At 36.4% G+C, this 16,624-nt stretch overlaps 5 non-coding genes across 5 annotated transcripts; all 5 read right to left on the reverse strand.

The window, feature by feature from the left end:
• Positions 1-284: 284 nt before the first annotated feature.
• Positions 285-358, reverse strand: TRNAI-AAU (transfer RNA isoleucine (anticodon AAU)). Its single transcript has one exon. It is a non-coding gene; the product is annotated as a tRNA-Ile (tRNA).
• Positions 359-5,408: 5,050 nt separating this feature from the next.
• Positions 5,409-5,482, reverse strand: TRNAI-AAU (transfer RNA isoleucine (anticodon AAU)). The gene has a single exon. It is a non-coding gene; the product is annotated as a tRNA-Ile (tRNA).
• A 3,937-nt stretch (positions 5,483-9,419) lies between these two features.
• Positions 9,420-9,493, reverse strand: TRNAI-AAU (transfer RNA isoleucine (anticodon AAU)). Its single transcript has one exon. It is a non-coding gene; the product is annotated as a tRNA-Ile (tRNA).
• A 4,423-nt stretch (positions 9,494-13,916) lies between these two features.
• Positions 13,917-13,990, reverse strand: TRNAI-AAU (transfer RNA isoleucine (anticodon AAU)). Its single transcript has one exon. It is a non-coding gene; the product is annotated as a tRNA-Ile (tRNA).
• A 1,848-nt stretch (positions 13,991-15,838) lies between these two features.
• Positions 15,839-15,912, reverse strand: TRNAI-AAU (transfer RNA isoleucine (anticodon AAU)). Its single transcript has one exon. It is a non-coding gene; the product is annotated as a tRNA-Ile (tRNA).
• Between the last annotated feature and the right edge of the window lie 712 nt (positions 15,913-16,624).

Below are 16,624 nucleotides of genomic sequence, written 5' to 3' on the forward strand. Positions count from 1 at the left end.
ATAGACTTAGCTGTCAATATTTACAGTTATATCGAATTCCAGTTGCCCAAAACTTCTTAAAAAATGCTTAGAAACTGAAATCTCTGGCCATACAATAGATTATATTTCTATTTTGCTTCAATTCTTTACTCTGTCATACTTTAAGGTTAAAGACGATGTAACATGGCCACTCTCTTACTCTAACCAAGTTATTTCAAGTTTGTAAATTAATTTTACACATTGGATGGATAAAACCTACGGATCTTTTTCCAAAAGTCACTGGATGTGAACAGAAAGCAAAGGAATGGCCAGCACGGGGGTCGAACCCACAACCTTGGCGTTATTAGCACCACGCTCTAACCGATTGAGCTAACCGGCCACTTTTACCCAATGTCTACTCTTTTTTAATGAACTTGCTCTAATTTTGAGCCAGCTACTGACCTCTCAAAGCTTGATCTGTCCACAGTGAAAGGTAAAATACGTTGAAAGTTGACTAATTCTTAGAGAGCCCATAAAAAGCATAGGAACCAATCTTAAATGAGAATTGACAAGCTTTTTTTATATTATGAGCAACATGTTGCCACCAACCACTCTGACTTGTCACGTGATGAGCCAGTAAATGACGCCATTGCTTGGATTAGTTTTTGCCTGCATTACAATTAGTGATAGACTTAGCTGTCCATATTTACAGTTATATCGAATTCCAGTTGCCCAAAACTTCTTAAAAAACGCTTAGAAACTGAAATCTCTGGCCATACAATAGATTATATTTCTATTTTGCTTCAAGTTGCTTGGATTAGTTTTGCCTGCATTACAAATAGTGATAGACTTAGCTGTCAATATTTACAGTTATATCGAATTCCAGTTGCCCAAAACTTCTTAAAAAACGCTTAGAAACTGAAATCTCAGGCCATAAAATAGATTATATTTCTATTTTGCTTCAAGTCACTTGGATTAGTTTTGCCTGCATTACAATTAGTGATAGACTTAGCTGTCAATATTTACAGTTATATCGAATTCCATTTGCCCAAAACTTCTTAAAAAACGCTTAGAAACTGAAATCTCTGGCCATACAATAGATTATATTTCTATTTTGCTTCAATTCGTTACTCTGTCATACTTTAAGGTAAAGGACGATGTAACATGGCCACTCTCTTACTCAAACCAAGTTATTTCAAGTTTGTAAATTAATTTTACACATTGGATGGATAAAACCTACGGATCTTTTTCCAAAAGTCACTGGATGTGAGCAGAAAGCCAAAGGAATAGCCAGCACGGGGGTTGAACCCGCAACCTTGGCGTTATTAGCACCATGCTCTAACCGATAGAGCTAACCGGCCACTTTTGCCCCATATCTACTCTCTTTTAATGATCTTGCTCTAATTTTGAGCCAGCTACTGACCTCTCAAAGCTTGATCTGTCCACAGTGAAAGGTAAAATACGTTGAAAGTTGACTAATTCATAGAGAGCCCATCAAAAGCATAGGAACCAATCTTAAATGAAAATTGACAAGCTTTTTTTATATTATGAGCAATATGTTGCCACCAACCACACTAACTTGTCACGTGATGAGCCAGTAAATTACGCCATTGCTTGGATTAGTTTTTGCCTGCATTACAATTAGTGATAGACTTAGCTGTCAATATTTACAGTTATATCGAATTCCAGTTGCCCAAAACTTCTTAAAAAACACTTAGAAACTGAAATCTCTGGCCATACAATAGATTATATTTCTATTTTGCTTCAATTCGTTACTCTGTCATACTTTAAGGTTAACGACGATGTGACATGGCCACTCTCTTACTCTAACTAAGTTATTTCAGGTTTGTAAATTAATTTTACACATTGGATAGATAAAACCTACGGATCTTTTTCCAAAAGTCACTGGATGTGAACAGAAAGCCAAAGGAATGGCCAGCATGGGGGTCGAACCCGCAACCTTAGCGTTATTAGCACCACGCTCTAACTGATTGAGCTAACCGGCCACTTTTACCCCATATCTACTCTCTTTTAATGAACTTGCTCTAATTTTGAGCCAGCTACTGACCTCTCAAAGCTTGATCTGTCCACAGTGAAAGGTAAAATACGTTGAAAGTTGACTAATTCTTAGAGAGCCCATCAAAAGCATAGGAACCAATCTTAAATGAGAATTGACAAGCTTTTTTTATATTATGAGCAATATGTTGCCACCAACCACTCTAACTTGTCACGTGATGAGCCAGTAAATTACGCCATTGCTTGGATTAGTTTTTGACTGCATTACAATTAGTGATAGACTTAACTGTCAATACTTACAGTTATATCGAATTCCAGTTGCCCAAAACTTCTTAAAAAACGCTTAGAAACTGAAATCTCTGGCCATACAATAGATTATATTTCTGTTTTGCTTCAAGTTGCTTGGATTAGTTTTGCCTGCATTACAAATAGTGATAGACTTAGCTGTCAATATTTACAGTTATATCGAATTCCAGTTGCCCAAAACTTCTTAAAAAACGCTTAGAAACTGAAATCTCTGGCCATAAAATAGATTATATTTCTATTTTGCTTCAAGTCCCTTGGATTAGTTTTGAGTGCATTACAATTAGTGATAGACTTAGCTGTCAATATTTACAGTTATATCGAATTCCAGTTGCCCAAAACTTCTTAAAAAACGCTTAGAAACTGCTACTGACCTCTCAAAGCTTGATCTGTCCACAGTTAAAGGTAAAACACGTTGAAAGTTGACTAATTCTTAGAGAACCCATGAAAAGCATAGGAACCAATCTTAAATGAGAATTGACAAGCTTTTTTTATATTATGAGCAATATGTTGCCACCCACCACTCTAACTTGTCACGTGATGAGCCAGTAAATTACGCCATTGCTTGGATTAGTTTTTGCCTGCATTACAATTAGTGATAGACTTAGCTGTCAATATTTACAGTTATATCGAATTCCAGTTGCCCAAAACTTCTTAAAAAATGCTTAGAAACTGAAATCTCTGGCCATACAATAGGTTATATTTCTATTTTGCTTCAAGTTGCTTGGATTAGTTTTGCCTGCATTACAACTATTGATAAACTTAGCTGTCAATATTTACAGTTATATCGAATTCCAGTTGCCCAAAACTTCTTAAAAAACACTTAGAAACTGAAATCTCTGGCCATACAATAAATTATATTTCTATTTTGCTTCAATTCGTTACTCTGTCATACTTTAAGGTTAACGACGATGTAACATGGCCACTCTCTTACTCTAACCAAGTTATTTCAGGTTTGTAAATTAATATTACACATTGGATAGATAAAACCTACGGATCTTTTTCCAAAAGTCACTGGCTGTGAACAGAAAGCCAAAGGAATTGCCAGCACGGGGGTCGAACCCGCAACCTTGGCGTTATTAGCCCCACGCTCTAACTGATTGAGCTAACCGGCCACTTTTACCCCATATCTACTCTCTTTTAATGAACTTGCTCTAATTTTGAGCCAGCTACTGACCTCTCAAAGCTTGATCTGTCCACAGTGAAAGGTAAAATACGTTGAAAGTTGACTAATTCTTAGACAGCCCATCAAAAGCATAGGAACCAATCTTAAATGAGAATTGACAAGCTTTTTTCATATTATGAGCAATATGTTGCCACCAACCACTCTAACTTGTCATGTGATGAGCCAGTAAATTACGCCATTGCTTGGATTAGTTTTTGACTGCATTACAATTAGTGATAGACCTAACTGTCAATACTTACAGTTATATCGAATTCCAGTTGCCCAAATCTTCTTAAAAAACGCTTAGAAACTGAATGCTCTGGCTATACAATAGATTATATTTCTATTTTGCTTCAATTCGTTACTCTGTCATACTTTAAGGTTAACGACGATGTAACATGGCCACTCTCTTACTCTAACCAAGTTATTTCAAGTTTGTAAATTAATTTTACACATTGGATGGATAAAACCTTCGGATCTTTTTCCAAAAGTCACTGGATGTGAACAGAAGCCAAAGGAATGGCCAGCACTGGGGTTGAACCCGCAACCTTGGCTCTATTAGCACCATGCTCTAACTGATAGAGCTAACCGGCCACTTTTGCCCCATATCTACTCTCTTTTAATGAACTTGCTCTAATTTTGAGCCAGCTACTGACCTCTCAAAGCTTGATCTGTCCACAGTGAAAGGTAAAATACGTTGAAAGTTGACTAATTCTTAGAGATCCCATCAAAAGCATAGGAACCAATCTTAAATAAGAATTGACAAGCTTTTTTTATATTATGAGCAATATGTTGCCACCAACCACTCTAACTTGTCACGTGATGAGCCAGTAAATTACGCCATTGCTTGGATTAGTTTTTGCCTGCATTACAATTAGTGATAGACTTAGCTGTCAATATTTACAGTTATATCGAATTCCAGTTGCCCAAAACATCTTAAAAAACGCTTAGAAACTGAAATCTCTGGCCATACAATAGATTATATTTCTATTTTGATTCAATTCGTTACTCTGTCATACTTTAAGGTTAACGACGATGTAACATGGCCACTCTCTTACTCAAACCAAGTTATTTCAAGTTTTTAATTAATTTTACACATTGGATGGATAAAACCTACGGATCTTTTTCCAAAAATCACTGGATGTGAACAGAAAGCCAAAGGAATAGCCAGCACGGGGGTCGAACCCGCAACCTTGGCGTTATTAGCACCACGCTCTAACCGATAGAGCTAACTGGCCACTTTTGCCCCATATCTACTCTCTTTTAATGATCTTGCTCTAATTTTGAGCCAGCTACTGACCTCTCAAAGCTTGATCTGTCCACAGTGAAAGGTAAAATACGTTGAAAGTTGACTAATTCTTAGAGAGCCCATCAAAAGCATAGGAACCAATCTTAAATGAGAATTGACAAGCTTTTTTTATATTATGAGCAATATGTTGCCACCAACCACTCTAACTTGTCACGTGATGAGCCAGTAAATTACGCCATTGCTTGGATTAGTTTTTGCCTGCATTACAATTAGTGATAGACTTAGCTGTCAATATTTACAGTTATATCGAATTCCAGTTGCCCAAAACTTCTTAAAAAACACTTAGAAACTGAAATCTCTGGCCATACAATACATTATATTTCTATTTTGCTTCAAGTTGCTTGGATTAGTTTTGCCTGCATTACAATTAGTGATAGACTTAGCTGTCAATATTTACAGTTATATCGAATTCCAGTTGCCCAAAACTTTTCAAAAAACGCTTAGAAACTGAAATCTCTGGCCATACAATAGATTATATTTCTATTTTGCTTCAATTCGTTACTCTGTCATACTTTAAGGTTAACGACGATGTAACATGGCCACTCTCTTACTCTAACCAAGTTATTTCAAGTTTGTAAATTAATTTTACACATTGGATGGATAAAACCTACGGATCTTTTTCCAAAAGTCACTGGATGTGAACAGAAAGCAAAGGAATGGCCAGCACGGGGGTCGAACCCGCAACCTTGGCGTTATTAGCACCACGCTCTAACCGATTGAGCTAACCGGCCACTTTTGCCCCATATCTACTCTCTTTTAATGAACTTGGTCTAATTTTGAGCCAGCTACTGACCTTTCAAAGCTTGATCTGTCCACAGTGAAAGGTAAAATACGTTGAAAGTTGACTAATTCTTAGAGAGCCCATCAAAAGCATAGGAACCAATCTTAAATGAGAATTGACAAGCTTTTTTTATATTATGAGCAATATGTTGCCACCAACCACTCTGACTTGTCACGTGATGAGCCAGTAAATGAATCCATTGCTTGGATTAGTTTTTGCCTGCATTACAATTAGTGATAGACTTAGCTGTCAATATTTACAGTTATATCGAATTGCAGTTGCCCAAAACTTCTTAAATAACGCTTAGAAACTGAAATCTCTGCCCATACAATAGATTATATTTCTATTTTGCTTCAAGTTGCTTGGATTAGTTTTTCCTGCATTACAAATAGTGATAGACTTAGCTGTCAATATTTACAGTTATATCGAATTCCAGTTGCCCAAAACTTCTTAAAAAACGCTTAGAAACTGAAATCTCAGGCCATAAAATAGATTATATTTCTATTTTGCTTCAAGTCACTTGGATTAGTTTTGCCTGCATTACAATTAGTGATAGACTTAGCTGTCAATATTTACAGTTATATCGAATTCCATTTGCCCAAAACTTCTTAAAAAACGCTTAGAAACTGAAATTTCTGGCCATACAATAGATTATATTTCTATTTTGCTTCAATTCGTTACTCTGTCATACTTTAAGGTTAACGACGATGTAACATGGCCACTCTCTTACTCAAACCAAGTTACTTCAAGTTTGTAAATTAATTTTACACATTGGATGGATAAAACATACGGATCTTTTTCCAAAAGTCACTGGATGTGAACAGAAAGCCAAAGGAATAGCCAGCACGGGGGTCGAACCCGCAACCTTGGCGTTATTAGCACCACGCTCTAACCGATAGAGCTAACTTGCCACTTTTGCCCCATATCTACTCTCTTTTAATGATCTTGCTCTAATTTTGAGCCAGCTACTGACCTCTCAAAGCTTGATCTGTCCACAGTGAAAGGTAAAATACGTTGAAAGTTGACTAATTCTTAGAGAGCCCATCAAAAGCATAGGAACCAATCTTAAATGAGAATTGACAAGCTTTTTTTAGATTATGAGCAATATGTTGCCACCAACTACTCTAACTTGTCACGTGATGAGCCAGTAAATTACGCCATTGCTTGGATTAGTTTTTGCCTGCATTACAATTAGTGATAGACTTAGCTGTCAATATTTACAGTTATATCGAATTCCAGTTGCCCAAAACTTCTTAAAAAACACTTAGAAACTGAAATCTCTGGCCATACAATACATTATATTTCTATTTTGCTTCAAGTTGTTTGGATTAGTTTTGCCTGCATTACAATTAGTGATAGACTTAGCTGTCAATATTTACAGTTATATCGAATTCCAGTTGCCCAAAACTTCTTAAAAAACACTTAGAAACTGAAATCTCTGGCCATAAAATAGGTTATATTTCTATTTTGCTTCAAGTCGCTTGGATTAGTTTTGCCTGCATTACAATTAGTGATAGACTTAGCTGTCAATATTTACAGTTATATCGAATTCCATTTGCCCAAAACTTCTTAAAAAACGCTTAGAAACTGAAATCTCTGGCCATACAATAGATTATATTTCTATTTTGCTTCAATTCGTTACTCTGTCATACTTTAAGGTTAAAGACGATGTAACATGGCCACTCTCTTACTCTAACCAAGTTATTTCAAGTTTGTAAATTAATTTTACACATTGGATGGATAAAACCTACGGGTCTTTTTCCAAAAGTCACTGGATGTGAACAGAAGCCAAAGGAATGGCCAGCACTGGGGTCGAACCCGCAACCTTGGCTTTATTAGCACCATGCTCTAACTGATTGAGCTAACCGGCCACTTTTGCCCCATATCTACTCTCTTTTAATGAACTTGCTCTAATTTTGAGCCAGCTACTGACCTCTCAAAGCTTGATCTGTCCACAGTGAAAGGTAAAATACGTTGAAAGTTGACTAATTCTTAGAGATCCCATCAAAAGCATAGGAACCAATCTTAAATAAGAATTGACAAGCTTTTTTTATATTATGAGCAATATGTTGCCACCAACCACTCTAACTTGTCACGTGATGAGCCAGTAAATTACGACATTGCTTGGATTAGTTTTTGCCTGCATTACAATTAGTGATAGACTTAGCTGTCAATATTTACAGTTATATCGAATTCCAGTTGCCCAAAACATCTTAAAAAACGCTTAGAAACTGAAATCTCTGGCCATACAATAGATTATATTTCTATTTTGATTCAATTCGTTACTCTGTCATACTTTAAGGTTAACGACGATGTAACATGGCCACTCTCTTACTCAAACCAAGTTATTTCAAGTTTTTAATTAATTTTACACATTGGATGGATAAAACCTACGGATCTTTTTCCCAAAATCACTGGATGTGAACAGAAAGCCAAAGGAATAGCCAGCACGGGGGTCGAACCCGCAACCTTGGCGTTATTAGCACCACGCTCTAACCAATAGAGCTAACTGGCCACTTTTGCCCCATATCTACTCTCTTTTAATGATCTTGCTCTAATTTTGAGCCAGCTACTGACCTCTCAAAGCTTGATCTGTCCACAGTGAAAGGTAAAATACGTTGAAAGTTGACTAATTCTTAGAGAGCCCATCAAAAGCATAGGAACCAATCTTAAATGAGAATTGACAAGCTTTTTTTATATTATGAGCAATATGTTGCCACCAACCACTCTAACTTGTCACGTGATGAGCCAGTAAATTACGCCATTGCTTGGATTAGTTTTTGCCTGCATTACAATTAGTGATAGACTTAGCTGTCAATATTTACAGTTATATCGAATTCCAGTTGCCCAAAACATCTTAAAAAACGCTTAGAAACTGAAATCTCTGGCCATACAATAGATTATATTTCTATTTTGATTCAATTCGTTACTCTGTCATACTTTAAGGTTAACGACGATGTAACATGGCCACTCTCTTACTCAAACCAAGTTATTTCAAGTTTTTAATTAATTTTACACATTGGATGGATAAAACCTACGGATCTTTTTCCAAAAATCACTGGATGTGAACAGAAAGCCAAAGGAATAGCCAGCACGGGGGTCGAACCCGCAACCTTGGCGTTATTAGCACCACGCTCTAACCGATAGAGCTAACTGGACACTTTTGCCCCATATCTACTCTCTTTTAATGATCTTGCTCTAATTTTGAGCCAGCTACTGACCTCTCAAAGCTTGATCTGTCCACAGTGAAAGGTAAAATACGTTGAAAGTTGACTAATTCTTAGAGAGCCCATCAAAAGCATAGGAACCAATCTTAAATGAGAATTGACAAGCTTTTTTTATATTATGAGCAATATGTTGCCACCAACCACTCTAACTTGTCACGTGATGAGCCAGTAAATTACGCCATTGCTTGGATTAGTTTTTGCCTGCATTACAATTAGTGATAGACTTAGCTGTCAATATTTACAGTTATATCGAATTCCAGTTGCCCAAAACTTCTTAAAAAACACTTAGAAACTGAAATCTCTGGCCATACAATACATTATATTTCTATTTTGCTTCAAGTTGCTTGGATTAGTTTTGCCTGCATTACAATTAGTGATAGACTTAGCTGTCAATATTTACAGTTATATCGAATTCCAGTTGCCCAAAACTTTTCAAAAAACGCTTAGAAACTGAAATCTCTGGCCATACAATAGATTATATTTCTATTTTGCTTCAATTCGTTACTCTGTCATACTTTAATGTTAACGACGATGTAACATGGCCACTTTCTTACTCTAACCAAGTTATTTCAAGTTTGTAAATTAATTTTACACATTGGATGGATAAAACCTACGGATCTTTTTCCAAAAGTCACTGGATGTGAACAGAAAGCAAAGGAATGGCCAGCACGGGGGTCGAACCCGCAACCTTGGCGTTATTAGCACCACGCTCTAACCGATTGAGCTAACCGGCCACTTTTGCCTCATATCTACTCTCTTTTAATGAACTTGGTCTAATTTTGAGCCAGCTACTGACCTTTCAAAGCTTGATCTGTCCGCAGTGAAAGGTAAAATACGTTGAAAGTTGACTAATTCTTAGAGAGCCCATCAAAAGCATAGGAACCAATCTTAAATGAGAATTGACAAGCTTTTTTTATATTATGAGCAATATGTTGCCACCAACCACTCTGACTTGTCACGTGATGAGCCAGTAAATGACGCCATTGCTTGGATTAGTTTTTGCCTGCATTACAATTAGTGATAGACTTAGCTGTCAATATTTACAGTTATATCGAATTCCAGTTGCCCAAAACTTCTTAAAAAACGCTTAGAAACTGAAATCTCAGGCCATAAAATAGATTATATTTCTATTTTGCTTCAAGTCACTTGGATTAGTTTTGCCTGCATTACAATTAGTGATAGACTTAGCTGTCAATATTTACAGTTATATCGAATTCCATTTGCCCAAAACTTCTTAAAAAACGCTTAGAAACTGAAATTTCTGGCCATACAATAGATTATATTTCTATTTTGCTTCAATTCGTTACTCTGTCATACTTTAAGGTTAACGACGATGTAACATGGCCACTCTCTTACTCAAACCAAGTTATTTCAAGTTTGTAAATTAATTTTACACATTGGATGGATAAAACCTACGGATCTTTTTCCAAAAGTCACTGGATGTGAACAGAAAGCCAAAGGAATAGCCAGCACGGGGGTCGAACCCGCAACCTTGGCGTTATTAGCACCACGCTCTAACCGATAGAGCTAACTGGCCACTTTTGCCCCATATCTACTCTCTTTTAATGATCTTGCTCTAATTTTGAGCCAGCTACTGACCTCTCAAAGCTTGATCTGTCCACAGTGAAAGGTAAAATACGTTGAAAGTTGACTAATTCTTAGAGAGCCCATCAAAAGCATAGGAACCAATCTTAAATGAGAATTGACAAGCTTTTTTTTAGATTATGAGCAATATGTTGCCACCAACCACTCTAACTTGTCACGTGATGAGCCAGTAAATTACGCCATTGCTTGGATTAGTTTTTGCCTGCATTACAATTAGTGATAGACTTAGCTGTCAATATTTACAGTTATATCGAATTCCAGTTGCCCAAAACTTCTTAAAAACACTTAGAAACTGAAATCTTTGGCCATACAATACATTATATTTCTATTTTGCTTCAAGTTGCTTGGATTAGTTTTGCCTGCATTACAATTAGTGATAGACTTAGCTGTCAATATTTACAGTTATATTGAATTCCAGTTGCCCAAAACTTCTTAAAAAACACTTAGAAACTGAAATCTCTGGCCATAAAATAGGTTATATTTCTATTTTGCTTCAAGTCGCTTGGATTAGTTTTGCCTGCATTACAATTAGTGATAGACTTAGCTGTCAATATTTACAGTTATATCGAATTCCAGTTGCCCAAAACTTCTTAAAAAACGCTTAGAAACTGAAATCTCTGGCCATACAATAGATTATATTTCTATTTTGCTTCAATTCGTTACTCTGTCATACTTTAAGGTTAAAGACGATGTAACATGGCCACTCTCTTACTCTAACCAAGGTTTTTCAAGTTTGTAAATTAATTTTACACATTGGATGGATAAAACCTACGGATCTTTCTCCAAAAGTCACTGGATGTGAACAGAAAGCAAAGGAATGGCCAGCACGGGGGTCAAACCCACAACCTTGGCGTTATTAGCACCACGCTCTAACCGATTGAGCTAACCGGCCACTTTTACCCCATATCTACTCTTTTTTAATGAACTTGCTCTAATTTTGAGCCAGCTACTGTCCTCTCAAAGCTTGATCTGTCCACAGTGAAAGGTAAAATACGTTGAAAGTTGACTAATTCTTAGAGAGCCCATAAAAAGCATAGGAACCAATCTTAAATGAGAATTGACAAGCTTTTTTTATATTATGAGCAATATGTTGCCACCAACCACTCTGACTTGTCACGTGATGAGCCAGTAAATGACGCCATTGCTTGGATTAGTTTTTGCCTGCATTACAATTAGTGATAGACTTAGCTGTCCATATTTACAGTTATATCGAATTCCAGTTGCCCAAAACTTCTTAAAAAACGCTTAGAAACTGAAATCTCTGGCCATACAATAGATTATATTTCTATTTTGCTTCAATTCGTTACTCTGTCATACTTTAAGGTTAAAGACGATGTAACATGGCCACTCTCTTACTCTAACCAAGTTATTTCAAGTTTGTAAATTAATTTTACACATTGGATGGATAAAACCTACGGATCTTTTTCCAAAAGTCACTGGATGTGAACAGAAGCCAAAGGAATGGCCAGCACTGGGGTCGAACCCGCAACCTTGGCTTTATTAGCACCATGCTCTAACTGATTGAGCTAACCGGCCACTTTTGCCCCATATCTACTCTCTTTTAATGAACTTGCTCTAATTTTGAGCCAGCTACTGACCTCTCAAAGCTTGATCTGTCCACAGTGAAAGGTAAAATACGTTGAAAGTTGACTAATTCTTAGAGATCCCATCAAAAGCATAGGAACCAATCTTAAATAAGAATTGACAAGCTTTTTTTATATTATGAGCAATATGTTGCCACCAACCACTCTAACTTGTCACGTGATGAGCCAGTAAATTACGCCATTGCTTGGATTAGTTTTTGCCTGCATTACAATTAGTGATAGACTTAGCTGTCAATATTTACAGTTATATCGAATTCCAGTTGCCCAAAACATCTTAAAAAACGCTTAGAAACTGAAATCTCTGGCCATACAATAGATTATATTTCTATTTTGATTCAGTTCGTTACTCTGTCATACTTTAAGGTTAACGACGATGTAACATGGCCACTCTCTTACTCAAACCAAGTTATTTCAAGTTTTTAATTAATTTTACACATTGGATGGATAAAACCTACGGATCTTTTTCCAAAAATCACTGGATGTGAACAGAAAGCCAAAGGAATAGGCAGCACGGGGGTCGAACCCGCAACCTTGGCGTTATTAGCACCACGCTCTAACCAATAGAGCTAACTGGCCACTTTTGCCCCATATCTACTCTCTTTTAATGATCTTGCTCTAATTTTGAGCCAGCTACTGACCTCTCAAAGCTTGATCTGTCCACAGTGAAATGTAAAATACGTTGAAAGTTGACTAATTCTTAGAGAGCCCATCAAAAGCATAGGAACCAATCTTAAATGAGAATTGACAAGCTTTTTTTATATTATGAGCAATATGTTGCCACCAACCACTCTAACTTGTCACGTGATGAGCCAGTAAATTACGCCATTGCTTGGATTAGTTTTTGCCTGCATTACAATTAGTGATAGACTTAGCTGTCAATATTTACAGTTATATCGAATTCCAGTTGCCCAAAACATCTTAAAAAACGCTTAGAAACTGAAATCTCTGGCCATACAATAGATTATATTTCTATTTTGATTCAATTCGTTACTCTGTCATACTTTAAGGTTAACGACGATGTAACATGGCCACTCTCTTACTCAAACCAAGTTATTTCAAGTTTTTAATTAATTTTACACATTGGATGGATAAAACCTACGGATCTTTTTCCAAAAATCACTGGATGTGAACAGAAAGCCAAAGGAATAGCCAGCACGGGGGTTGAACCCGCAACCTTGGCGTTATTAGCACCACGCTCTAACCGATAGAGCTAACTGGCCACTTTTGCCCCATATCTACTCTCTTTTAATGATCTTGCTCTAATTTTGAGCCAGCTACTGACCTCTCAAAGCTTGATCTGTCCACAGTGAAAGGTAAAATACGTTGAAAGTTGACTAATTCTTAGAGAGCCCATCAAAAGCATAGGAACCAATCTTAAATGAGAATTGACAAGCTTTTTTTATATTATGAGCAATATGTTGCCACCAACCACTCTAACTTGTCACGTGATGAGCCAGTAAATTACGCCATTGCTTGGATTAGTTTTTGCCTGCATTACAATTAGTGATAGACTTAGCTGTCAATATTTACAGTTATATCGAATTCCAGTTGCCCAAAACTTCTTAAAAAACACTTAGAAACTGAAATCTCTGGCCATACAATACATTATATTTCTATTTTGCTTCAAGTTGCTTGGATTAGTTTTGCCTGCATTACAATTAGTGATAGACTTAGCTGTCAATATTTACAGTTATATCGAATTCCAGTTGCCCAAAACTTTTCAAAAAACGCTTAGAAACTGAAATCTCTGGCCATACAATAGATTATATTTCTATTTTGCTTCAATTCGTTACTCTGTCATACTTTAATGTTAACGACGATGTAACATGGCCACTCTCTTACTCTAACCAAGTTATTTCAAGTTTGTAAATTAATTTTACACATTGGATGGATAAAACCTACGGATCTTTTTCCAAAAGTCACTGGATGTGAACAGAAAGCAAAGGAATGGCCAGCACGGGGGTCGAACCCGCAACCTTGGCGTTATTAGCACCACGCTCTAACCGATTGAGCTAACCGGCCACTTTTGCCTCATATCTACTCTCTTTTAATGAACTTGGTCTAATTTTGAGCCAGCTACTGACCTTTCAAAGCTTGATCTGTCCGCAGTGAAAGGTAAAATACGTTGAAAGTTGACTAATTCTTAGAGAGCCCATCAAAAGCATAGGAACCAATCTTAAATGAGAATTGACAAGCTTTTTTTATATTATGAGCAATATGTTGCCACCAACCACTCTGACTTGTCACGTGATGAGCCAGTAAATGACGCCATTGCTTGGATTAGTTTTTGCCTGCATTACAATTAGTGATAGACTTAGCTGTCAATATTTACAGTTATGTCGAATTCCAGTTGCCCAAAACTTCTTAAATAACGCTTAGAAACTGAAATCTCTGGCCATACAATAGATTATATTTCTATTTTGCTTCAAGTTGCTTGGATTAGTTTTTCCTGCATTACAAATAGTGATAGACTTAGCTGTCAATATTTACAGTTATATCGAATTCCAGTTGCCCAAAACTTCTTAGAAAACGCTTAGAAACTGAAATCTCAGGCCATAAAATAGATTATATTTCTATTTTGCTTCAAGTCACTTGGATTAGTTTTGCCTGCATTACAATTAGTGATAGACTTAGCTGTCAATATTTACAGTTATATCGAATTCCATTTGCCCAAAACTTCTTAAAAAACGCTTAGAAACTGAAATTTCTGGCCATACCATAGATTATATTTCTATTTTGCTTCAATTCGTTACTCTGTCATACTTTAAGGTTAACGACGATGTAACATGGCCACTCTCTTACTCAAACCAAGTTATTTCAAGTTTGTAAATTAATTTTACACATTGGATGGATAAAACCTACGGATCTTTTTCCAAAAGTCACTGGATGTGAACAGAAAGCCAAAGGAATAGCCAGCACGGGGGTCGAACCCGCAACCTTGGCGTTATTAGCACCACGCTCTAACCGATAGAGCTAACTGGCCACTTTTGCCCCATATCTACTCTCTTTTAATGATCTTGCTCTAATTTTGAGCCAGCTACTGACCTCTCAAAGCTTGATCTGTCCACAGTGAAAGGTAAAATACGTTGAAAGTTGACTAATTCTTAGAGAGCCCATCAAAAGCATAGGAACCAATCTTAAATGAGAATTGACAAGCTTTTTTTTAGATTATGAGCAATATGTTGCCACCAACCACTCTAACTTGTCACGTGATGAGCCAGTAAATTACGCCATTGCTTGGATTAGTTTTTGCCTGCATTACAATTAGTGATAGACTTAGCTGTCAATATTTACAGTTATATCGAATTCCAGTTGCCCAAAACTTCTTAAAAAACACTTAGAAACTGAAATCTCTGGCCATACAATACATTATATTTCTATTTTGCTTCAAGTTGCTTGGATTAGTTTTGCCTGCATTACAATTAGTGATAGACTTAGCTGTCAATATTTACAGTTATATTGAATTCCAGTTGCCCAAAACTTCTTAAAAAACACTTAGAAACTGAAATCTCTGGCCATAAAATGGGTTATATTTCTATTTTGCTTCAAGTCGCTTGGATTAGTTTTGCCTGCATTACAATTAGTGATAGACTTAGCTGTCAATATTTACAGTTATATCGAATTCCAGTTGCCCAAAACTTCTTAAAAAACGCTTAGAAACTGAAATCTCTGGCCATACAATAGATTATATTTCTATTTTGCTTCAATTCGTTACTCTGTCATACTTTAAGGTTAAAGACGATGTAACATGGCCACTCTCTTACTCTAACCAAGTTATTTCAAGTTTGTAAATTAATTTTACACATTGGATGGATAAAACCTACGGATCTTTTTCCAAAAGTCACTGGATGTGAACAGAAAGCAAAGGAATGGCCAGCACGGGGGTCGAACCCACAACCTTGGCGTTATTAGCACCACGCTCTAACCGATTGAGCTAACCGGCCACTTTTACCCCATATCTACTCTTTTTTAATGAACTTGCTCTAATTTTGAGCCAGCTACTGTCCTCTCAAAGCTTGATCTGTCCACAGTGAAAGGTAAAATACGTTGAAAGTTGAGTAATTCTTAGAGAGCCCATAAAAAGCATAGGAACCAATCTTAAATGAGAATTGACAAGCTTTTTTTATATTATGAGCAATATGTTGCCACCAACCACTCTGACTTGTCACGTGATGAGCCAGTAAATGACGCCATTGCTTGGATTAGTTTTTGCCTGCATTACAATTAGTGATAGACTTAGCTGTCCATATTTACAGTTATATCGAATTCCAGTTGCCCAAAACTTCTTTAAAAACGCTTAGAAACTGAAATCTCTGGCCATACAATAGATTATATTTCTATTTTGCTTCAAGTTGCTTGGATTAGTTTTGCCTGCATTACAAATAGTGATAGACTTAGCTGTCAATATTTACAGTTATATCGAATTCCAGTTGCCCAAAATTTCTTAAAAAACGCTTAGAAACTGAAATCTCAGGCCATAAAATAGATTATATTTCTATTTTGCTTCAAGTCACTTGGATTAGTTTTGCCTGCATTACAATTAGTGATAGACTTAGCTGTCAATATTTACAGTTATATCGAATTCCATTTGCCCAAAACTTCTTAAAAAACGCTTAGAAACTGAAATCTCTGGTCATACAATAGATTATATTTCTA

The sequence above is a fragment of the Anomaloglossus baeobatrachus genome, chromosome 4, assembly GCF_048569485.1.
Source record: "Anomaloglossus baeobatrachus isolate aAnoBae1 chromosome 4, aAnoBae1.hap1, whole genome shotgun sequence".
In the NCBI taxonomy this organism is placed as follows: Eukaryota; Metazoa; Chordata; class Amphibia; order Anura; family Aromobatidae; genus Anomaloglossus; species Anomaloglossus baeobatrachus.